The 25380-nt window shown below is 40.3% G+C and overlaps 1 protein-coding gene across 8 annotated transcripts in view; it reads left to right on the top strand.

Moving 5' to 3' along the window:
* CEP57L1 (centrosomal protein 57 like 1) overlaps positions 1-25380 on the top strand; it is a 91268-nt gene that overhangs the window by 34083 nt on the left and 31805 nt on the right. The gene's annotated exons all lie outside the window — the stretch shown is intronic.

Genomic DNA, 25380 nt, shown 5'->3' with positions numbered 1-25380 from the left:
TTGGCAAACTTCATAGTATGACATAATATTAGGATAAGATGGATATAGTTTAGGTTTTGATAGTTAAGAACGATTTTTGGATTATGTGGTTTCTCAGTATCATGGACATCAATGATAATTCAGTTCAGTTCAGTTCAGTTCAGTCGCTCAGTCTGTCCAGCTCTTTGTGACCCCATGAATCGCAGCATGCCAGACCTCCCTGTCCATCACCAACTCCTGGAGTTTACTCAAGTCCATCGAGTCGGTGATGCTATCCAGCCATCTCATCCTCTGTCGTCCCCTTCTCCTCCTGCCCCCAATCCCTCCCAGCATCAGAGTCTTTTCCAATGAGTCAACTCTTTGCATGAGGTGGCCAAAGTACTGGAGTTTCAGCTTTAGCATCATTCCTTCCAAAGAAATCCCAGGGCTGATCTCCTTCAGAATGGACTGGTTGGATCTCCTTGCAGTCCAAGGGACTCTCAAGAGTCTTCTCCAACACCACAGTTCAAAAGCATCAATTCTTCGGCGCTCAGCCTTCTTCACAGTCCAACTGTCACATCCATACATGACCACAGGAAAAACCATAGCCTTGACTAGACGAACCTTTGTTGGCAAAGTAATGTGTCTGCTTTTGAATATACAATATCACAGTAATCCACGTCTATGCCCCAACCAGTAACACTGAAGAAGCTGAAGTTGAATGGTTCTATGAAGACCTACAAGACCTTTTAGAACTAACACCCAAAAAAGATGTCCTTTTCATTATAGGGGACTGGAATGCAAAAGTAGGAAGTCAAGAAACACCTGGAGTAACAGGCAAATTTGGCCTTGGAATACGGAATGAAGCAGGGCAAAGACTAATAGAGTTTTGCCAAGAAAATGCACTGGTCATAACAAACACCCTCTTCCAACAACACAAGAGAAAACTCTTCACATGGACATCACCAGATGGTCAACACTGAAATCAGATTGATCATATTCTTTGCAGCCAAAGATGGAGAAGCTCTATACAGTCAGCAAAAACAAGACCAGGAGCTGACTGTGGCTCAGACCATGAACTCCTTATTGCCAAATTCAGACTTAAATTGAAGAAAGTAGGGAAAATCACTAGACCATTCAGGTATGACCTACATCAAATCCCTTATGATTATACAGTGGAAGTGAGAAATAGATTTAAGGGCCTATATCTGATAGATAGAGTGCCTGATGAACTATGGAATGAGGTTCGTGACATTGTACAGGAGACAGGGATCAAGACCATTCCCATGGAAAAGAAATGCAAAAAAGCAAAATGGCTGTCTGAGGAGCCTTACAAATAGCTGTGAAAAGAAGAGAAGCAAAAAGTAAAGGAGAAAAGGAAAGATATAAACAACTGGATGCAGAGTTCCAAAGAATAGTAAGAAGAGATAAGAAAGCCTTCTTCAGCGATCAGTGCAAAGAAATAGAGGAAAACAACAGAATGGGAAACACTAGAGATCTCTTCAAGAAGATCAGAGATACCAAAGGAACATCTCATGCAAAGATGGGCTCGATAAAGGACAGAAATGGTATAGACCTAACAGAAGCAGAAGATATTAAGAAGAGATGGCAAGAATACACAGAAGAACTGTACAAAAAAGATCTTCATGACCCAGATAAAAACGATGGTGTGATCACTGACCTAGAGCCAGACATCCTGGAATGTGAAGTCAAGTGGGCCTTAGAAAGCATCACTACGAACAAAGCTAGTGGAGGTGATGGAATTCCAGTGGAGCTATTCCAAATCCTGAAAGAGGATGCTGTGAAAGTGCTGCAGTCAATATGCCAGCAAATTTGGAAAACTCAGCAGTGGTCACAGGACTGGAAAAGGTCAGTTTTCATTCCAATCCCAAAGAAAGGCAATGCCAAAGAATGCTCAAACTACTGCACAATTGCACTCATCTCACACACTAGTAAAGTAATGCTCAAAATTCTCTAAGCCAGGCTTCAGCAATATGTGAACTGTGAACCTCCTGATGTTCAAGCTGGTTTTAGAAAAGGCAGAGGAACCAGAGATCAAATTACCAACATCCGCTGGATCATTGAAAAAGCAAGAGAGTTCCAGAAAAGCATCTACTTCTGCTTTATTGACTATGCCAAAGCCTTTGTGTGTATCTCAATAAACTGTAGAAAATTCTGAAAGAGATGGGAATACCAGAACACCTGATCTGCCTCTTGAGAAACCTATATGCAGGTCAGGAAGCAACAGTTAGAACTGGACATGGAACAACAGACTGGTTCCAAATAGGAAAAGGAGTTCGTCAAGGCTGTGTATTGTCACCCTGTTTATTTAACTTATATGCAGAGTACATCATGAGAAACGCTGGACTGGAAGAAGCACAAGCTGGAATCAAGATTGCCGGGAGAAATATCAATAACCTCAGATATGCAGATGACACCACCCTTATGGCAGAAAGTGAAGAGGAACTCAAAAGCCTCTTGATGAAAGTGAAAGTGGAGAGTGAAAAAGTTGTCTTAAAGCTCAACATTCAGAAAACGAAGATCATGGCATCCGGTCCCATCACTTCATGGGAAATAGATGGGGAAACAGTGGAAACAGTGTCAGACTTTATTTTTCTGGGCTCCAAAATCACTACAGATGGTGACTGAAGCCATGAAATTAAAAGACACTTACTCCTTGGAAGGAAAGTTATGACCAACCTAGATAGTATATTCAAAAGCAGAGACATTACTTTGCCAACAAAGGTTTGTCTAGTCAAGGCTATGGTTTTTCCTGTGGTCATGTATGGATGTGAGAGTTGGACTGTGAAGAAGGCTGAGCGCCGAAGAATTGATGCTTTTGAACTGTGGTGTTGGAGAAGACTCTTGAGAGTCCCTTGGACTGCAAGGAGATCCAACCAGTCCATTCTGAAGGAGATCAGCCCTGGGATTTCTTTGGAAGGATTGATGCTAAAGCTGAAACTCCAGTACTTTGGCCACCTCATGCGAAGGGTTGACTCATTGGAAAAGACTCTGATGCTGGGAGAGATTGGGGGCAAGAGGAGAAGGGGATGACAGAGGATGAGATGGCTGGATGGCATCACTGACTCGATGGATGTGAGTCTGAGTGAACTCCGGGAGTTGGTGATGGACAAGGAGGCCCGGTGTGCTGCGATTCGTGGGGTCGCAAAGAGTCAGACATGACCGAGCGACTGATCTGATCTAGGTTGGTCATAACTTTACTTCCAAGGAGTAAGCGTCTTTTAATTTCATGGCTGCAGTCACCATCTGCAGTGATTTTGGAGCCCCAAAAAATAAAGTCTGACACTGTTTCCACTGTTTCCCCATCTATTTCCCATGAAGTGATGGGACCGGATGCCATGATCTTCGTTTTCTGAATGTTGAGCTTTAAGACAACATTTTCACTCTCCACTTTCACTTTCATCAAGAGGCTTTTGAGTTCCTCTACACTTTCTGCCATAAGGGTGGTGTCATCTGCATATCTGAGGTTATTGATATTTCTCCCAGCAATCTTGATTCCAGCTTGTGTTTCTTCCAGTCCAGCGTTTCTCATGATGTACTCTGCATATAAGTTGAATAAACAGGGTGACAATATACAGCCTTGATGAACTCCTTTTCCTATTTGGAACCAGTCTGTTATTCCATGTCCAGTTCTAACTGTTGCTTCCTGACCTGTGAATAGTATTACTTAAAAAAAAAAAAAAAATTTCCTTCCAGAAAGCAGGAATAGAAGGAACATACTTCAACATAATAAAAGCCATATATGACAAACCCACAGCAAACGTTAGCCTCAGTAGTGAAAAATTGAAAGCATTTCCCCTAAAGTCAGGATAAGACAAGGGTGCCCACTTTCACCACTACTATTCAACATAGTTTTGGAAGTTTTGGCCACAGCAAACAGAGCAAAAAAAGAAATAAAAGGAGTCCAAATTGGAAAAGAAGTAAAACTCTCACTGTTTGCAGATGACATGATCCTCTACATAGAAAACACTAAAGACTCCACCAGAAAATTACTAAAGCTAATCAATGAATATAGTAAAGTTGTAGGATATAAAATCAACACAGAAATCCCTTGCATTCCTATACACTAACAATGAGAAAATAGAGAAATTAAGGAAACAATTCCATTCACCATTGCAATGAAAAGAATAAAATACCTAGGAATATATCTAGCTAAAGAAACAAAAGACCTGTATATATAAAACTATAAAACATTGGTGAAAGAAAGGACACTAATAGATGGAGAAATATACCGTGTTCATGGATCGGAAGAATCAATATAGTGAAAATGAGTATACTACCCAAAGCAATATATGGATTCAATGCAATCCCTATCAAGCTACCAACTCTATTTTTCACAGAGCTAGAACAAATAATTTCGCAATTTGTATGGAAATACAAAAAACCTCGAATAGCCAAAGCAATCTTGAGAAAGAAGAATGAAACTGGAGGAATCAACCTGCCTGACTTCAGGCTCTACTACAAAGCCACAGTCATCATGACAGCATGGTACTGGCGCAAAACAGAAATATAGATCAGTGGAACAAAATAGAAAGCCCAGAGATAAATCAATGCATCTATGGACACCTTATCTTTGACAAAGGAGGCAAGAATATACAATGGAGAAAAGACAATCTCTAACAAGTGGTGCTGGGAAAACTGAACAACCACTTGTAAAAGAATGAAACTAGAACACTTTCTAACACCATACACAAAAATAAACTCAAAATGGATTAAAAATCTAAACGTTTAAGGCCAGAAACTATAAAACTCCTAGAGGAGAACATAGGCAAAACACTCTGTGACAAATCACAGCAGGATCCTCTATGACCCACCTCCCAGAATATTGGAAATAAAAGCAAAAATAAACAAATGGGGCCTAATTAAAATTAAAAGCTTCTGCACAACAAAGGAAACTATAATCAAGGTGAAAAGGCAGCCTTCAGAATGGGAGAAAATAATAGCAAATGAAACAACTGACAAAGAAGTAATCTCAAAAATATACAAGCAACTCCTGCAGCTCAATTCCAGAAAAATAAATGACCCAATCAAAAAATGGGCCAAAGAACTAAACAGACATTTCTCCAAAGAAGACATACAGATGGCTAACAAACACATGAAAGGATGCTCAACATCACTCATTATCAGAGAAATGCAAATCAAAACCACAATGAGATACCATTTCATGCCAGTCAGAATGGCTGCTATCCAAAAGTCTACAAGCAATAAATGCTGGAGAGGGTGTGGAGAAAAGGGAACCCTCTTACACTGTTGGTGGGAATGCAAACTAGTACAGCCACTATGGAGAACAGTGTGGAGATTCCTTAAAAAACTGGAAATAGAACTGCCATACAACCCAGCAATCCCACTGCTGGGCATACACATTGAGGAAAGCAGAATTGAAAGAGACACGTGTACCCCAATGTTCATCGCAGCACTGTTTATAATAGCCAGGACATGGAAGCAACCTAGATGTCCATCAGCAGACTAATGGATAAGAAAGCTGTGGTACACATACACAATGGAGTACTCAGCCATTAAAAAGAATACATTTGAATCAGTTCTAATGAGGTGGATGAAACTGGAGCCTATTATACAGAGCAAAGTAAGCCAGAGAGAAAAACACCAATACAGTATACTAACGCATATATATGGAACTTAGAAAGATGGTAACGATAACCCTGTATGCGAGACAGCAAAAGAGACACAGATGTATAGCACAGTCTTTTAGACTCTGTGGGAGAGGAAGAGGGTGGGATGATTTGGGAGAATGGCATTGAAACATGTATACTATCATATGTGAAACAAATCGCCAGTCCAGGCTCAATGCATGATACAGGATGCTTGGGGCTGGTGCACTGGGACGACCCAGAGGGATGGGATGGGGAGGGATGTGGGAGGGGGTTTCAGATGGGGAACACATGTACACCCGTGGCAGATTCATGTCAATGTATGGCAAAACCAATACAATATTGTAAAGTAATTTGCCTCCAATTAAAATAAATAAATTTATATTAAAAAAGAGAGAGAGAGAGAAATAGCCTCTGGCTCAGAGGATTGTTTTGAGGATGAAACAATTCCTGCACATACACACACACAAAAACACATTTCAACAGATAGATGTAGAAACAGTATTTTTATGACATGTTTGGAATAGTAGTGGCACTATATAAAACCATTATTCTCTTTTTTCTGTGGGAAAGTTAATATTAAGTTGCAGATAGGGGTGTCGGAAACTTCACTTTCTGCAGTCTTAGAAAATCCCTGTATTCGTGTACATACGTATATGTATACATTTGCTCCTGGGAAAGGAAGTAGCTTTCCTTAGTGAAAGTACTGTGGTAGGGAGTGGCAAGAGAATCAGATTAGAATTCTTTTATCAGTTGCTCTAGATAGATTGCACTCTGAGAGAGATTTTGAGGACCTTCGTCTACTAAAAGCAGGGAGAAGGCAGCAGTTTGGCTATATAATTAGTATATTTGTAAGTCACACTTTTGAATTGGGGGACTTCTCACAGTGATCAATTAGTGCTTAACTTTCACTCTAAAGCCATTTAGTCCTCTAACAACCTATTTGGATGATATGCTTCTATTCAGTGAACTTGCAGTTTTATAAGATCCCAGAGCAGTCATGGCAAGTGATTTGTGCAATGTTTTATACTACCCTTGGTCTTCCCTGGTGGCTCAGACAGTAAAAGCATCTGCCTACAATGCCTACCATGTGGGAGACCTGGGTTCAATCCCTGGGTCAGGAATATCTCCTGGAGAAGGAAATGGCAACCCACTCCAGTATTCTTGCCTGGAAAAACCCACGGATGGTGGAACCTGGTAGGCTACAGTCAATGGGGTCGCAGAGAGTCAGACACGACTGAGCAACTTCACTTTATACTACCCTTGGAAAAGATGAAAAGTGCATTGTCTGAACCAGGAATACACTCCTTTTCTGGAAAATTATGAAAGCGCTAAAGAAATTTTTTTTCATGGTGGCTTTGTTGAGAAGTGATCAGCTTTTCTTAAAAGGGGCCAGGATATTCTGGATATAATGAAAATATTAAGTTAGTATGTTTGTGGCCTGTGAGTGAAAGAAAGAACCCCGAGTGTTGGACTGGGACAGTAAATCATCTTCCTTGGCAGGAGCAAAGTTTTCTCTTCCTCCTGTCATGTCTGGACAGTTACCAGGGCCTGGGGTGAATTTTGCAATCTAGTTCTCGAAGTTCCAGAGAATGTTGAAGCATTTACATGGACTCTGGGGTACAAGTTGTCTGATCTCACTTGTTGGTTGTTTTGTTTGTGTTTGGTTTATATTTTTTTATGGATGAGACTTTTTATATTTAAAGAGATGATTTAAAATGTTTACTGTGATGGGGAGGAAAAGGATTTTTATAATTTTTAATAATCTTTTTTGGTAGTTCTTTTACAAATAAATCAACACCTATATGAAATTATGTGTGAAGTATGCTCAAGAGCCAGAAAGTAGCCACTCCACTGACACTCCATCCCAAAGTGTCTGGGTATTCAGAATACTCCTTGGTTTACATGCCATTTACTGTATTTTTGTAATTCTAAAACATATTTTTTTCACATTTAAAACACTTCCAAAATAGGGGTACATCTTGTAGTCATTATTGTCCTAGATTGAAATCAGATTACTTCAGAAAGGACTTGCATTTGCCTCTAGCAGTCATTTGCACTGCTACCTGAGACTGTTTTAAATTAAATTCTCTGAGCATTACAGGTTTTTTTGTTTTATACCCCGCTGGTAGTGTGAATTCAGATCATAAACCTGTGTAAGAACTGTCTTTTGGATAAAATTCCCTCTAGCTGGTGCCCAGTACTTAAAAGGTAGAGACTTGCAAGTTTTCTTGTTGTCTCTTTTTGCATTGTGGTTTTAGTTTCCATGTATTCTACATTGTATTTGTTAGCTCTTCTGTTGTTCCGGCTTTACATGAGAGCTTTCCTATTTTTCTCTTCTTGTGGTATAAAAGAGACTAGTGCATCTTATAATACATGGTAGCTTAGATTTGATTTAAAAAATCCATCAGATGCTTGCTTCCTACTAAGTCACTTCAGTCGTGTCCGACTCTGTGTGACCCCATAGACGCCAGCCCACCAGGCTCCCCCATCCCTGGGATCCTCCAGGCAAGAATACTGGAGTGGGTTGCCATTTCCTTCTCCAATGCAGGAAAGTGAAAAGTGAAAGTGAAGTCGCTCAGTCATGTCCAATTCTTGGTGACCCCGTGGACTGCAGCCTACCAGGCTCCTCCGTCCATGGGATTTTCCAGGCAAGAGTACTGGAGTAGGGTGCCATCGCCTTCTCCGGATGCTTGCTTAGGCCCTTACTATACTTCTTCAGAACTTGTTTGCTTCCATTGTGGACATAGTTCTAATAAATTCAATGTCATTGTTACTCCGTTCTTTGCTCATTCCTATCAGTGATCTTCAAACTTTTGCATAAGAATCAATTAGAGAGTGAAAATTACATATTTCTGCATCTTATCCCAGAGATTATTTACATAGACCTAGGGGATGCCCAGGAATCCTCACTTTATAAAATATCCTCAAGGTGTTTATACCTAAGTGATTGAAGGACCATACTTGGAGAAAAACTGCACACTCTGTATCTAAATGAAAATTCATGGCTTGAGCTGCTGTCTATGTATACTGATGACTTTCAAATCCTATCTTTAGTCTAAGCCATTCTTCTTTGATGGCTCTATTAAAGGCAGAATACACTCTGATCTAGGGTACATGGGCTTAAGTCCCAGCTCAGCCACTTATAACTGTGTGACCTTTGGCAAAGTTACTTAACCTCTTAGTTGCCTCAAGTAAAATGAAATTAATATGAATACTTTAGAGGGTTGCTTTGGCAATTCTGTGGATCAACATATGTAAATTATCTTTGGCCGGTGGCTGGTATTAGCTCAGTGTAAGTGGTAACTGTTTTTATGTTGTTATTGCCCTACAAGGGCTTTGCTGGTGGCTCAGACAGTTAAGTGTCTGCCTGCAACGCGGGAGACCCAGGTTCAGTCCCTGGATCGGGAAGATACCCTGGAGAAGGAAATGGCAACCCACTCCAGTACTCTTGCCTAGAAAATTCCATGGACGGAGAAGCCTGGTAGGCTACAGTCCATGGGGTCTCAAAGAGTCAGACACAACTGAGCCCCTTCACTTTCTTCCTATTGTCCTACAAAGAGGGCTCCCAAGGTGGCTCAGTGGTAAACAATCCATCTGCCAGTGCAGAAGGTACAAACACGGGTTCGATCCCTGGGTTGGGAAGATCCCCTGGAGTAGGAAATGGCAACCCACTCCAGTATTCTTGCCTGGAAAATTGCCAGAACAGAGGAGCCTGGTGGGCTACAGTTAATGGGGTCACAAAGAATTGGACATGACTGAGCAACTAAGCATGTGCACACACACACATATACATTGTCCGACAAACACTTCAAACACGTCTAAAGTTAACCTTTTATATTAACCTTGACACCCCTCAAAATCTGTTTTCTGCTTTGACTAGAGCTATATTTAATTTCTCCCTATTATTAATTTTCTTCATCCCAGTCATACATTCTATAAATTCAATATCCTAATTATCTCTAATTTGTCCCCTTCTTTTCATTCCCACTTCTGTTGCTTTGGTTCAGATCTTTATTTTCACACATAGCATTCTAGAATAGTCTCCTGTCTGGAAGTCTAACCTCTGGTTGTTTTTCTCTGTTCTGACTCTCAGAAATCTTTATCAAAGGCAATGTGATACTGCTACTCCTCTGCTGGGTGACTCTCATTGCCCATGGGATAAAATCCAAACACCTGTGCCTGGCTTACTAGGCTCCTCAGATCTGGTTTCTGCCCTCTCTTCTGCAATACTTAGGCACATTTGCAATCTTCCAACATTTCTTGTAGTAGCTCTCCCAAAACATCACATTCTCTCTAGATTTCATAACTTTGGATAAATAAGCAATAAAGCATGGTGGTTAAAAGTGTGAGCTTTAGAGTCAAGCCGCCCAAGTTCTGACTTTGCTACTTTAGTTGTGTTACCTTGCACAAAACAGTTTTTCTGTGCCACAGTTTACTCATCTTTAAAATGAAAATAATTGTCCTCATAGAGTTGTTAGGTGGATTTTAGTAAATTAACCCCTCCAGTAATAAAGGTGAGGTATCATTATTTTTGTTATTACCATGCTGTTTCTTTTGCTTGTACACTTGATCCTCCTCTCTATCCATTTTCTCACTTTCTTTTGCCTGTCAAATCCTACTTACTCATCCTTTGTTTTTCAGTTTAAGAACTAGATCCTCCAGGAAGCCATCTCTGAAACCCCCGAACTTTTTAGATGGCCATCCTCTGGGTTCTCATGGCACCCTTTTTAGTATAATTAAACTGTTAATGTTTTAAGGACTGCCAGGGACTATGCTTTTCATCTTTGAATGGCTAATAAATGAAATGTGATTGTTTTATTGTTTCTTATTTGTTATAGGTTGGGAAAGTAATTAGGGAAAGGATATTCTGCTTGCATCAAGTAGTTCATAAAACGACAGGAAGGGAAGAGAGAGCAAGAGGTGAAAAGACAGAAAGCAAAGTCTGTAACACTCTGGAACTTTCCAGCAAAAAGGCAGGCAAATCAACAGTTATCAGTGTGATTCTCTAAGTACCATCATGCATAATTAAAATGCTATTATGATATCTTTAAGTCATCCCAAAGGTTAAATTGTGTTGAGTATACTCTGCCTGAAAGGAAGAAAAATAGGTTAAACATTTTAGAAATATTTCTTTTAAAACTAGTTGAAATAAAATTTGGCAATTAAATAGATAAGCTTTAGTTATTTATCATTGTCCATCACCTCATTCCCCCTTGGGTTGTGTGACTAATCGGTACTCCCATAATTAATTCCAAATATTGAGTGTGCTCAATCTGTGGGAGAGAAATAAAGTAAAAGCCAAGGAAGGTTTATAGCAACTAACCTGAGTACTGTTAACTTTAAAATTCGTTATTTGTTGACTCAATTTCTAAATTCTTTATACACTTAATAACTTTGCCATCAATCATTCTAAAGGGTGTTGACCCAAAAAAATAGACTGCCAGATATTTCTCCAGAAAAAATGGGTTTATTTGGGATCAGCACAAAATTACAATTTGGAGTCTTCAGTTGTGGTAGGCCCTGTGCAAGTCTCAGCAGAGCAAGGGAAAAACTCTTTTATAGAGGAGAAAGGGAAGTTGGGAGGGCTGTAGTAAACCAAGAGTCTGTGGCTTTTCATTGGCTGAATCCTTGCCAGGAAAGAAGAGTAATTTTTCTTCCTGTTGGACTCAGCCATGTCACAGAGCGTGAGAGCTCCCTCTTCTGATCTCTCTACTCTATTTAATTGAAGTTTCTGTTAATTAACTATTTAGAAGACAAATGATTAGAAACAAAGTTCAACAGGTAAATATAATAAACATAAGAATGTTGAAACCCTTTCAAAATCACTTTTTTAAATGAAAACTTTCTGAAGAAATATCAGTAATACTTTAAAATTCTAATAATTATTATTTACTTTCTTAAATAAAATGATATTAAATTAAACACTGTATGCAAAAGTATATACCAAGGTAAAGAGTTGGACACGACTGAGCAACTGAACTGAATGTGTGATTTTTTTAAAATGTAGGGCAGTATTTATAGAATTGTTTGGTTTAACTATGACAAATGTTAGTGTAAGAAGGTAGGGAAAAGTTGTTGACCTACCAAACTAGTTTCAGGGAATTCATTTTACAAGTATTTTTTGGATTAGGTCCTGAGAATACAGTGCCCTCTTGCAGAGCATAGAAGTTTAGATTGTAGGAACTCACAGAAGAAATAACATAATTGCCTTCCCTGAATTTATGTTGATTTAAGAGGCGTAAGACCACCGGTCCCATCCCTTCATGGGAAATGGATGGGGAAATAGTGGAAACAGTGTCCGACTTTATTTTTTGGGGCTCCAAAATCACTGCAGATGGTGACTGCAGCCATGAAATTAAAAGACGCTTACTCCTTGGAAGGAAAGTTATGACCAACCTAGATAGCATATTCAAAAGTAGAGACATTACTTTGCCAACAAAGGTCCATTTAGTCAAGGCTATGGTTTTTCCTGTGGTCATGTATGGATGTGAGAGTTGGACTGTGAAGAAGGCTGAGCGCCAAAGAATTGATGCTTTTGAACTGTGGTGTTGGAGAAGACTCTTGAGAGTCCCTTGGACTACAAGGAGATCAGCCCTGGGATTTCTTTGGAAGGAATGATGCTAAAGCTGAAACTCCAGTCCTTTGGCCACCTCATGCGAAGAGTTGACTCATTGGAAAAGACGCTGATGCTGGGAGGGGTTGGGGGCAGGAGGAGAAGGGGACGACAGAGGATGAGATGGCTGGATGGCATCACTGACTTGATGGACGTGAGTCTGGGTGAACTCCAGGAGTTGGTGATGGACAGGGAGGCCTGGCATGCTGCGATTCATGGGGTCGCAAAGAGTCAGACACGAGTGAGCAACTGAACTGAACTGAAGACCTTTAAAAATGAAAAGATATAAGTGCCTCTAAAAATATCAATATAAACCATTGATTCTGTATGTCTTCTGCTGTTTTCTACCTTTGCAGAAATCTAATTAAAAAGAAACTAGGAAATTTTGTTTCTTATTATAAAACTAATATCTATTTATTGTAGAGAATGTGTAAGAAAGTAGAAATCAGTTAGTTCAGTTCAGTCGCTCAGTTGTGTCTGACTCTGCAAACCCCATGGCCTGCAGCACACCAGGCTTCCCTGTCCACCACCAGCTCCTGGAGCTTACTTAAACTCATGTCCATCACGTTAGTGATGCCATCCAACCATCTCATCCTCTGTCAAAATAACAAAAGAAAAATCTGTTGTCCCTCTAGTAACATTTAATATATTTGCAATTATTATTATTATATAATATAATGGATATTATTTGCTATTATTTAGTACATTTATGGAGAAGGCAATGGCACCCCACTCCAGTACTCTTGCCTGGAAAATCCCATGGACAGAGGAGCCTGGTAGGCTGCAGTCCATGGGGTCGCTAAGAGTTGGACACGACTGAGCGACTTCACTTTCACTTTTCACTTTCCTGCATTGGAGAAGGAAATGGCAACCCACTCCAGTATTCTTGCCTGGAGAATCCCAGGGACGGGGGAGCCTGGTGGGTCGCCGTCTATGGGGTTGCACAGAGTCGGACACGACTGAAGCAACTTAGCAGCAGTACATTTATAGTCTTTTATCTATGTTTATCTTTGTCTTTCATAAAAATCGAGCTATAATTATATAATTTTATATCCTTTACTCACTTTATATTAAATCAAGAACATTTCTCCAAACTGAATATTCAAGATAAAGTACAGGTAAAGGTGATGGAGAGTCTAATCACTTACATAATCTCAGACATTGTTTTAAACTTGCTGTATTCAAATTCGGTAAGGAAAAATCTAACTTTCTACTTATTAAATAAAATGTTTGTAAGTCTAGATGTTTTAAATCTACAAATTGTTACATTTGCTTGGAAATTAGGTAACACTTATATCATGGCAGTGAGAATTAATTGTGCACATAACAATTAGATGCTGTATTATAATTTACAAAAGATTGGCATTGCTTTGCACTCTTTCAAAAACTGGGTATTGTACTAATATAATCATATTTCTTCTGTTTAGACTCATTTAGGATAATAGGCAATAGCAACCCACTCCAGTACTCTTGCCTGGAAAATCCCATGGACAGAGGAGCCTGGTAGGCTGCAGTCCATGGGATCGCTAAGAGTTGGACACGACTGAGTGACTTCACTTTCACTTTTCACTTTCATGCATTGGAGGAGGAAATGGCAACCCACTCCAGTATTCTTGCCTGGAGAATCCCAGGGACAGTGGGGCCTGGTGGGCTGCCATCTATGGGGTCACACAGAGTCGGACACGACTGAAGCGGCTTAGCAGCAGCAGCAGCAGCAGCAGCAGCAGGATAATAGAGTTGAAGAATGCTCAATAAAATTTGAATAATTATGAAATAAGCAAACTGATTTTATTGGATATACTGCTATCGAACTTACCTGCTGTGTTTTGCCCTGCTCTCATTGTCTCTTACTCATCTTTCTTCAAAAGTGAGATTGCAGACTACTTGACAGCAGAAGCCATGCCCTGTTTGTTTTTTTCTACAAGGCATAGCATGTTACATGTAGACACTAAACAATTACCTGTTCTTACTTTGACTTTGTTACTACTTTCTCCAGCTTCTCCCCGCCCCCTCCATTTTTGCGCCCTCCTCTTTGATCTCCTTTGATTCTTCATTTGTCTTCTAAATGCTAGGTGGTCATCAGCATTTTGAGCTCAACTCATTTTTCTCCTAAATCTGTCATTCTTGACCTTTTAAATTTTTGCCTCAACATGTCTGAAGGGCACCACAGTGGACAGATAACATTAGCTCTCTAATGAATAAAGGCATTGAATCTTAGCCAACCCTTTTCATGCATACCCACATGCTAATCTTTATGCTCTCCTTGGGTAATCTAATGGATAACCAAATCTATATCTTTAGATCTAGCCTAGACTGCTCACCTAAACTCCAAACCTGTATTTCAATTCATTTGGTGGATAGCTCTTGTCTGTAAGCACCTCAAATTCAACTATATCTAAAACAGAGTTTGTTGTTTTCATCAGACTTGTGTCTCATTTTATATTATTCCTTATTCCTGTTAATGCCACTACTATCTCTTTCCTTGCCCAAGTAAAATTTTAGAGAGTGTTTTTGATTTTTTCCTCTCCTCCATTTTGCATATCTAGTTGGTTCCTATGTCCTTTTGATTGTATCTTCCAAGAATCTTTCATGTTGATCTCACTTACTCCTGTCTTCATTCAGGCCTTATATTTTTCCTCATTTTACTTACTTCAGTAACCTCTTAATTTGTCTATCTGTAATTTCTTCCCACTCAGGGCTGTCTGAATAAACTTGTCAGAATACAAACCTGACCATGTTGTTCCACTTTATATCCCTTCTTACCTCCCCACTGCCTGATCCTATAAAATACAAACTCCTTTTGTGTTATACAGATCCTTTGTGGTTTGGCCCATATACTTATTAGCCATTTCTCTCTCTCGTTTTTTTAATTGGCAGATAATTGCCTTACAATATTGTGCTGGCTTCTGCCATACATCAACATGAATTAGCCATAGGTATACATATGTCCTTTTCCTATTTGGAACCAGTCTGTTGTTCCATGTCCAGTTCTAACTGTTGATTTCGGACCTGCATACAGATTTCTCAAGAGGCAGATCAGGTGGTTTGGTATTCCCATCTCTTTCAGAATTTTCCACAGTTTATTGTGATACACACAGTCAAAGGCTTTGGCATAGTCAATAAAGCAGAAATAGATGTTTTTCTGGAACTCTCTTGCTTTTTCAATGATCCAGCGGATGTTGGCAATTTGATCTCTGGTTCCTCTGCCTTTTCTAAAACCAGCTTGAACATCAGGAAGTTCATGATTCACATATTGCTGAAGCCTGGCTTGGAGAATTTTGAGCATTACTTTACTAGTGTGTGAGATGAGTGCAATTATGTGGTAGTTTGAGCATTGTTTGGCATTGCCTTTCTTTGGGATTGGAATGAAAACTGACCTTTTCCAGTCCTGTGGCCACTGCTGCGTTTTCCAAATTTGCTGGCATATTGAGTGCAGCACTTTCACAGCATCATCTTTCAGGATTTGAAATAGCTCCACTGGAATTCCATCACCTCCACTATCTTTGAAGGAGTATGTCAAGGCTGTATATTGTCACCCTGCTTATTTAACTTATATGCAGAGTACATCATGAGAAATGCTGGACTGGAAGAAGCACAAGCTGGAATCAAGATTGCTGGGAGAAATATCAATAACCTCAGATATGCAGATGACACCACCCTTATGGCAGAAAGTGAAGAGGAACTCAAAAGCCTCTTGATGAAAGTGAAAGTGGAGAGTGAAAAATTTGGCTTAAAGCTCAACATTCAGAAAATGAAGATCATGGCAGCTGGTCCCATCATTTCATGGGAAATAGATGGGGAAACAGTGGAAACAGTGTCAGACTTTATTTTTCCGGGCTCCAAAATCACTGCAGATGGTGACTGCAGCCATGAAATTAAAAGACGCTTACTCCTTGGAAGGAAAGTTATGACCAACCTAGATAGTATATTCAAAGGCAGAGACATTACTTTGCTAACAAAGGTCCGTCTAGTCAAGGCTATGGTTTTTCCTGTGGTCATGTATGGATGTGAGAGTTGGACTGTGAAGAAGGCTGAGCGCCGAAGAATTGATGCTTTTGAACTGTGGTGCTGAAGAAGACTCTTGAGAGTCCCTTGGACTGCAAGGAGATCCAACCAGTCCATTCTGAAGGAAATCAGCCCTGGGATTTCTTTGGAAGGAATGATGCTAAAGCTGAAACTCCAGTACTTTGGCCACCTCATGCGAAGAGTTGACTCATTGGAAAAGACCCTGATGCTGGGAGGGATTGGGGGCGGGAGGAGAAGGGAACGACAGAGGATGAGATGGCTGGATAGCATCACTGACTTGATGGACGTGAGTCTGGGTGAACTCTGGGAGTTGGTGATGGACAGGGAGGCCTGGCGTGCTGCGATTCATGGGGTCGCAAAGAGTCGGACACAATTGAGCGACTGAATTGAACTGAACTGAATACATATGTCTTCTCTCTCCTGAATCCCCCTCCCATCTTCCTCTCCATCCCACCCCTCTAGGTTGTCACAGAGCACTGGGTTGAGGTCCCTGTGTCACACAGCAAATTCCTACTTGCTGTCTACTTTATATATGGTAATGTGTAGGTTTCCATGTTCTTCTCTCAGTTCATCCCACCCTCATATTCCCTTGCTGTGTCCACAAGTCTGTTCTCTATGTCTGTGTCTCCATTGCTGCCCTGCAAATAGGTTCATCTTTCTAGATTCCAAATGTATGCGTTGATATACAATGTTTGTGTTTCTCTTTCTGACTTACTTCACTCCGTACAACAGGCTCTAGCTTCATCCACCTCATTAGGACTGACTCAAAGGCATTCTTTTTTACAGCTGAGTAATAGTCCACTGTTACTATTAGTCCACTGTTACTAAGAGTCTCAAAGAGTCGGACACAACTGAGCAACTGAACTGAACTGAACTGAACTGAATAGTCCACTGTATGTATGTACCACAATTTCCATATCCATCTGTTGATGGACATCTAGGTTGCTTCCATGTCCTAGCTGTTGTAAAAAGTGCTGCAATGAACATTGGGGTACATGTGTCTGCTTCAATTATGGTTTCCTCAGGGTATATGCTTAGTAGTGGGATTGTTAGGTCATATGGTAGTTTTATAAGGAATCTCCATACTGTTCTTCATGGTGGCTGTATCAATTTACATTGCCACAACAGGCGAGAGGGTTCCCTTTTCTCCATATCCTCTCCAACATTTACTGTTTGTAGATTTTTTAACGATAGCCATTTTGGTCGGTGTGAGGTGATACCTCATTGTCTTTTCGATTTGCATTTCTATAATGTTGAGCATCTTTTCATGTGTTTGTTGGCCATCTGTGTATTTTCTTTGGAGAAATGTCTGTTTAGGTCTTCTGCCCATTTTTTAAAATTTCTTTATTATTTATTGAAGGATAATTGCTTTACAGAATTTTGCTGTTTTCTGTCATACCTCAACATGAATCAGCCATAGGTATACTTATATCTCTTCCCTTTTGAACCTTCGTCCCACCCCTCTAGGTTGATACAGAGTCCCTGTTTGAGTTTCCTGAGCCATACAACAAATTTCCATTGGCCATCTATTTTACATATAGTAATGTAAGTTTCCATGTTACTCTTTCCATACATCTCACTCCCTCCTCCCCTCTCCCCATGTCCATAAGTCTATTCTCTATGTCTCTTTCTCCATTGTTTCCCTGTAAATAAATTCTTTAGTACCATTTTTCTAGATTCCGTAAATATGTGTTAGAATATGGTATTCATCTTTTTTGTTCTGACTCACTTCACTCCGTATAATAGGTTCTAGGTTCATCCACCTCATTAGAGCTGACTCAAATGCGTTCCTTTTTATGGCGAGTAATATTCCATTGTATATATGTACCACAACTTCTTTATCCATTCATCCTTCGATGGACACCTAGATTGCTTCCTTGTTCTGGCTATTGTAAATAGTGCTGCAATGAACAATGGGATACATGTATCTCTTTCAATTTTGGTTTCCTCAGGGTATATGCCTACTAGTGCGATTGTAGCGTCATATGGTAGTTTTATTTCTTAGTTTTTTAAGGAATCTCCATACTGTTCTTCATAGTGGCTGTATCAATTTACATTCCCACCAACAGTGCAAAGGGCTCCCTTTTCTCGATATCCTCTCCAGCATTTATTGTTTGTAGATTTTTTTAATCATAGCCATTTTGGTCGGTGTGAGGTGATACCTCATTGTCGTTTCGATTTGCGTTTCTCTAATACTGAGCATCTTTTCATGTGCTTGTTGTCCACCTGTTTATTTTCTTTGGAGAAATGTCTGTTTAGGTCTTCTGCCCATTTTTTGATTGGGTTGTTTGTTTTTCTTTTATTGCGCTGCGTGAGCTGTTTGTATATTTTGTTGTTTGTCACTTGTTTCATTGGCAATTATTTTCTCCCATTCTGAAGGTTATCTTTGTTTTATCTAGTTTATTGTTTCCTTTGCTGTGCAAAAGCTTTTAAGTTTAATTATGTCCCATTAGTTTACGTTTGTTTTTATTTCCATTACACTAGGAGGTGGTTCCAAGAAGATCTTGCTGGGATATGTATCAAAGAGTGTATCACCTATGTTTTCCTCTAAGAGCTTCTAGCCATCTCTTATTGCCAACATTTATTTAGTGTGCTCCAACCAAATTCACTAGGATCTACCATGTCCCTCCTTGTTTATACTTCTATCTCCAATAATTACGTATTTGCAAATTTTATATTCCTGTTAAGCCTCTTATTGTCTGCTTGTTTTGATCTCTGTCTTTCATATCTTTCCTCAATGTCTGGTAAGCCTTGGTTAAACAACTTAACCTCCATTTAATAATGGAGCACTAAAAAACTGATTAGGAGACTTCCCTGGTGGTCTAGTGGCTAAGACTCTGTGCTGCCAATGCAAGGGGTGCAGGTTCAGTCCCTGGTGAGGGAACTAACATGCCATGTGCTGCATGGCATGACCAAAGATTAAAAAAAAATGATAATTTTTTTAAAATTGAAAACTCCAAATTTATCCAATCCATTCATTTTATTGTCTTCAGTATCTTAGTTACCTTGGGCTAGTCATAGTTCCTTGATAAGGATTTTCCCATCTCCACTTGGATGTGTCAGTTCAGTTCAGTCACTCAGTGGTGTCCGACTCTTTGCGACCCCATGAATCGCACAGAGCCGGACATGACTGAAGTGACTTAGCAGCAGTAGCAGCAGAGTTCAGATCAGTTCAGTCGCTCACTCGTGTCCGACTCTTTGCGACCCCATGAATCGCAGCATGCCAGGCCTCCCTGTCCATCACCAACTCCCAGAGTTCACTCAAACTCATGTCCATCGAGTCTATGATGCCATCCAGCCATCTCATCCTCTGTCGTCCCCTTCTCCTCCTGCCCCCAATCCCTCCCAGCATCAGAGTCTTACTTGAGTTAGGAATTTGCCTTTTTTGCATTAGCTAAGTCTGTTATTACTTGTACATCTCTTTTCCATTTTCCAAAGTTGTGTTGTTGTCACCTTTTCTGATTTCTTTGTCCTTGTAGGTTTATAACTTTTTTAAAGTTTTAATATTATTTTAGTGGGTTTAGAGAGGAAGCAAAAGTCAGTGTATATGTTCACTCTGCCATATTTACCTAAACTACTCTTTCCAAACTGTTCATAATGCCAAATTATTTCTGGCTTTACTTATCTCTCTGTCTAGCAAAGAGAGTTAGATAATGTCTCTTCTGTGCTCCTGTGACACTCTATGTATGCTTTTGTTATGGAATTGATCCCACTGAATCATATCTTGTTTTTAATTTGTCTCCCCTACCACACATTGTTGTACAGCCTGTACATTGTTGTACAACTAATATTCCAGAACTTTTTCATCTGGGAAAACTGGAACTCTACAACTCTGCATTTACCTCTCCCCTCAGCTACCATTCTACTTCTGTTTTTATGAGTTTGACTACTCCTTGGAAGGAAAGTTATGACCAACCTAGATAGCATATTGGAAAGCGGAGACATTACTTTGCCAACAAAGGTCCGTCTAGTCAAGGCTATGGTTTTTCCTGTGGTCATGTATGGATGCAAGAGTTGGACTGTGAAGAAAGCTGAGCACCGAAGAACTGATGCATTTGAACCGTGGTGTTGAAGAAGACTCTTGAGAGTCCCTTGGACTGCAAGGAGATCCAACCAGTCCATTCTGAAGGAGATCAGCCCTGGGATTTCTTTGGAAGGAATGATGCTAAAGCTGAAACTCCAGTACTTTGGCCACCTCATGTGAAGAGGTGACTCATTGGAAAAGACTCTGATGCTAGCAGGGATTGAGGGCAGGAGGAGAAGGGGACGACAGAGGATGAGATGGCTAGATGGCATCACTGACTCAATGGACATGAGTCTGAGTGAACTCCGGGAGTTGGTGATGGACAGGGAGGCCTGGCGTGCTGCGATTCATGGGGCAGCAAAGAGTCGGACACGAGTGAGCGACTGAACTGATCTGAACTCTGCTGCTACTGCTGCTAAGTCACTTCAGTCATGTCCGACTCTGTTCGACCCCGTAGATGGCAGCCCATCAGGCTCCCCCATCCCTGGGATTCTCCAGGCAAGAACACTGGAGTGGGTTGCCATTTCCTTCTCCAATGGATGAAAGTGAAAAGTGAAAGTGAAGTCGCTCAGTCGTGTCTGACTCTTAAGGACCTCATGGACTGCAGCCAACCAGGCTCCTCCGTCCATTGGATTTTCCAGGCAAGAGTACTGGAGTGGGGTGCCATTGCCTTCTCCAGGTTGTATACTGCTGCTGCTGCTGCTAAGTCGCTTCAGTCGTGTCCGACTCTGTGTGACCCCACAGACGGTAGCCCACCAGGCTCCCCCGTCCCTGGGATTCTCCAGGCAAGAACACTGGAGTGGGTTGCCATTTCCTTCTCCAATGCATGAACGTGAAAAGTGAAAGTGAAGTCGCTCAGTCATGTCCGACTCAGCCCACCAGGCTCCTCCGTCCATGAGATTTTCCAGGCAAGAGTACTGGAGTGGGGTGCCATTGCCTTTTCCTATATGCATACACAAAGAAAACCGGATAAAAGAAACAGAACTATTGACCTTTCTCCAGTCTCTCTAAAGAAAAATCTAAACTGAAAGAATTACCAGCAAATTACCAAGTATTACCAGCGAAATACCAGAGAGTCCTCTGTTTCAAGACCCTCTTGTAGTATCTCTGATTGCCTCCTAAATGCTGTCTCCCTAGTAGTCCTTTGGGATTATGCAATAATGATGGCACAGTCAGCCACCAGCAAATATAGACATTGGTTGTTTAAACAGACCATTTGGGAACATTTGCTTCCCTCAAGAGCAAGTGAAAATGCTTTGCAGTTAAGTTTTTTTGTCTAACACATTCTCCAGGTGGGGGATAGTTTCTTTATGCAGTGGTACCTCAGCTTCAGTCAGTACCAAAATCAGGTTGATTATGTTCTTTGCAGCCAAAGAGGGAAGAACTCTATACAGTCAGTAAAAGCAAGACCTGGAGCTGACTGGCTCAGATCATGAACTTCTTACTGCAAAATTCAGACTTAAATGGAAGAAAGTAGGGAAAACCACTAGGGCATTAAGGTATGACCTAAATCAAATCCTTTATGATTACAGTGGAGATAACAAATAGATTCAAGGGATTATATCTGGTAGACAGAGTGCCTGAGAAACTATGGACAGAGGTTCATAATATTATATAGGAGGTGGTAACCAAAACCATCCCCAAGAAAAAGAAATCCACAGAGGCAGAGTGATTGGAGGAGGAGGCTTTACAAATAGCTGAGGAAAAGAAGAGAAGCAAAAGGCAAGGGAGAAAGGGAAAGATATGCCCAACTGAATGCAGAGTTCCAGAGAATAGCAAGGAAAGATAAGAGACCTTCTTAAATGAACAATGCAAAGAAATAGAGGAAAACAATAGAATGGGAAAGACCAGAGATCTATTCAAGAAAACTGGAGATATCAAGGGAACATTTCATGCAAGGATGGGCACAATAAAGGACAGAAACGGTAAGGACCTAAATGAAGCAAAAGAGATTAAGAAGATATAGCAAGAATACACAGAACAATTGTACAAAAAATGTCTTAATTACCTGGATAACCATAATGGCGAGGTCACTCATCTAGAGCCAGAAATCCTGGAGTGTGAAGTCAATTGGGCCTTAGGAAGCGTTACTACAAACAAAGCAAGCGCAGGTGATGGAATTTCAGCTGAACTATTTCCAATCCTAAAAGAGGATGCTATTAAAGTGCTGCACTCAATATGCCAGAAAATTTGGAAAACAGCAGTGGCCACAGGATTGGAAAGGGTCAATTTTCATTCCAATCCCAAAGAAGAGCAATGCCAAAGAATGTTCTAACTTCCATACAATTGCACTCTTTTCATATGCTAGCAAGATTATGCTCAAAATCCTTCAAGCTAGGCTTCAGCAGTACGTGAACTGAGAACTTCCAGATGTTCAAGCTGGATTAAGAAAAGGCAGAGAAACCAGAGATCAAATTGCCAACATTTTGTTGAATCATGGAAAAAGCAAGGGAGTTCCAGAAAAACCATCTACTTCTGCTTCATTGACTATGCTTAAACTTTTAACTGTGTGGATCACAGCAAACTGTGGAAAATTCTTAAAGAAAAGGAAGTACCAGACCATCTTACCTGCCTCCTGAGAAATCTGTATATAGGTCAAAACACAACAGTTAAAACTGGACATAGAGCAACTGACTGATTCCAGATTGGGAAAGGAGTATGACAAGGCTGCACATTGTCACCCTGCTTATTTAACTTCTATGCGGACTACATCAGTGAAATGCCAGGCTGGATGAATCACAAGCTGGAATAAAGATTGCCAGAAGCAAAAGAGACACTGATGTATAGAACAGTCTAATGGACTCTGTTGGAGAGGGAGAGGGTGGGAAGATTTGGGAGAATGGCATTGAAACATGTAAAATATCATGTATGAAACGAGTTGCCAGTCCAGGTTCGATGCACGATACTGGATGCTTGGGGCTGGTGCACTGGGACGACCCAGAGGGATGGTATGGGGAGGGAGGAGGGAGGAGGGTTCAGGAGGGGGAACACATGTATACCTGTGGCGAATCTATTTCGATATTTGGCAAAACTAATACAATATTGTAAAGTTTAAAAATAAAATAAAAATAAATAAAAAAAGATTGCCAGAAGAAATACCAACAACCTCAGATATGCAGATGATACCACTCTAATGGCAGAAAGCGAAGAGGAACTAAAGAGCCTTTTGATGTAAAGAGGAGAGTGAAAAAGCTGGCTTGAAACTCAGCATTCAAACAACCTTAAGATCATGGCATCCAATCCCATCACTTCACGGCAAATAGAAGGGGGGAAAAAGTGGAAGCAGTGACAGGTTTTATTGGGCTCCAAAATCACCACAGACAGTGGTTGCAGCCGTTAAAATTAAGACTCTTGCTCCTTGGAAGGAGAACTATGACAAACCTAGATAGCATATTAAAAAGCAGAGGCATCACTTTGCTGACAAAAGTCTGTATGTTCTAAACTGCGGTTTTTCCAGAGTCATGTATGGATCTGAGAGTTGGACCATAAAGAAGGCTGAGCACTGAAGAATTGATTATTTCGAATTGTGGTGCTGGGAAAGATTCTTGAGAGTCCCTCAGACAGCAAGGAGATCAAACCTGTCCGTCCCAAAGAAATCAACCCTGAGTATTCATCGGAAGGACTGATGCTGAAGCTGAAGCTTCAATACTTTGGACCACTGATGTGAACTGACTCATTGCAAAAGACCCTGATACTAGGAAAGATTGAATGCAAAAGGAGAAGAAGGTGGCAGAGGATGAGATGGTTAGATAGCATCACTGACTCAATGGACATGAATTTGAGCAAACTCAGGGAGATATTGGAAGACAGAGGAGCCTGGCATGCCATAGTCCAGAAGTCTGCAAAAAGTCAAACATGACTTAGCAACTGAACAACAGTTTTTAAGCACTCACTTACAATATAGGACTAGGTTATAAGGCTTAAGCTGGAACCCCAAGTTTGTGAGAACTCATGGCACTTTTCTCTCATTTATTGTTTCCTTTTTCTTTTCATCATAACCTCTAGTGGGTTTTTATTCTGCTTATGCCTACTTTCAGATGTGTTTACACACTTAATTTAAATAAACTTTGGTCTAATTTTTAATTTATTGGTATCTTCTGAGTAATCATTTCATATACATTAAAACTTTTTAATTTGAAATTGTTTTTTAATTCATGCAAAAATTCGTCTAGTAAAATAATACCATATTTGAGACAGAGGAAGCAGACACTCTTCCGAAGGACTTCAGTGTATAGTGACTAATCCAACATTTTATTTTTTTCATTATTGGAGAGACTCAACAGGAGCTGAAAACTAAATCAAGTATCTTGAGTAACTCCAAGGTTCTTTGGATAGCTTTAAACACATCCCTCTCTCTGAAGATGTACAATCATGTTCAGAACATCTGCCCTTTGGGGCTCTACCTAACTTTGCTCTCTTATTTTTTGAGGGAACAACAGTTTAGATAGATGCAGTCTCCCATGGGGAGCAGACAGTGTCTGAGGAGCAAGAACCCAGAGAGACAGAGATACGTTTAGTAAATGGTAGCCAGTGCTGATAACAATAGAAAAATGATTGCCTTTCAAGATTTAAGAGCATCAAGTATTCTGGCAAATCTTCCTAGGCTATATAACCTCTAATCTAGACTGATGAAGAATGTCCTTGATGACAACACATCATGGCAGTGGCTAAGCAGAAAACCCTGTTGAGTGAAGTATGTTTCCTGCCATCACAGGAAACACAGTCATGGAAGTGTCTTCCCTTGCCTTGTGAATTGGGAAGGTAGTGAAGTCAATGAAAACTTGCAATTCTCAAAAATTAAAGTAGGTTAATTTATATAAAGAAATTATAAATTTACATTTTATTTATTTATTTTAGTGTTTTCTAAATTTTATTTTATTTTTAAACTTTACAATATTGTATTAGTTTTGCCAAATATCGAAATGAATCCGCCTTAAAGCAACGTTATTTTTAAAAATTGTGCTGGTGACGATACTGGATGCTTGGGGCTAGTGCACTGGGACGACCCAGGGGGATGGTATGGGGAGGGAGGAGGGAGGAGGGTTCAGGATGGGGAACACATGTATACCTATGGCAGATTCATTTTGATATTTGGCAAAACTAATACAATTATGTAAAGTTTAAAA

This window comes from Bos indicus, chromosome 9 (assembly GCF_029378745.1).
Source record: "Bos indicus isolate NIAB-ARS_2022 breed Sahiwal x Tharparkar chromosome 9, NIAB-ARS_B.indTharparkar_mat_pri_1.0, whole genome shotgun sequence".
In the NCBI taxonomy this organism is placed as follows: domain Eukaryota; kingdom Metazoa; phylum Chordata; class Mammalia; order Artiodactyla; family Bovidae; genus Bos; species Bos indicus.
Note: the sequence above shows the minus strand (reverse complement) of the source record. Positions and strands in the feature narration are given on the sequence as shown.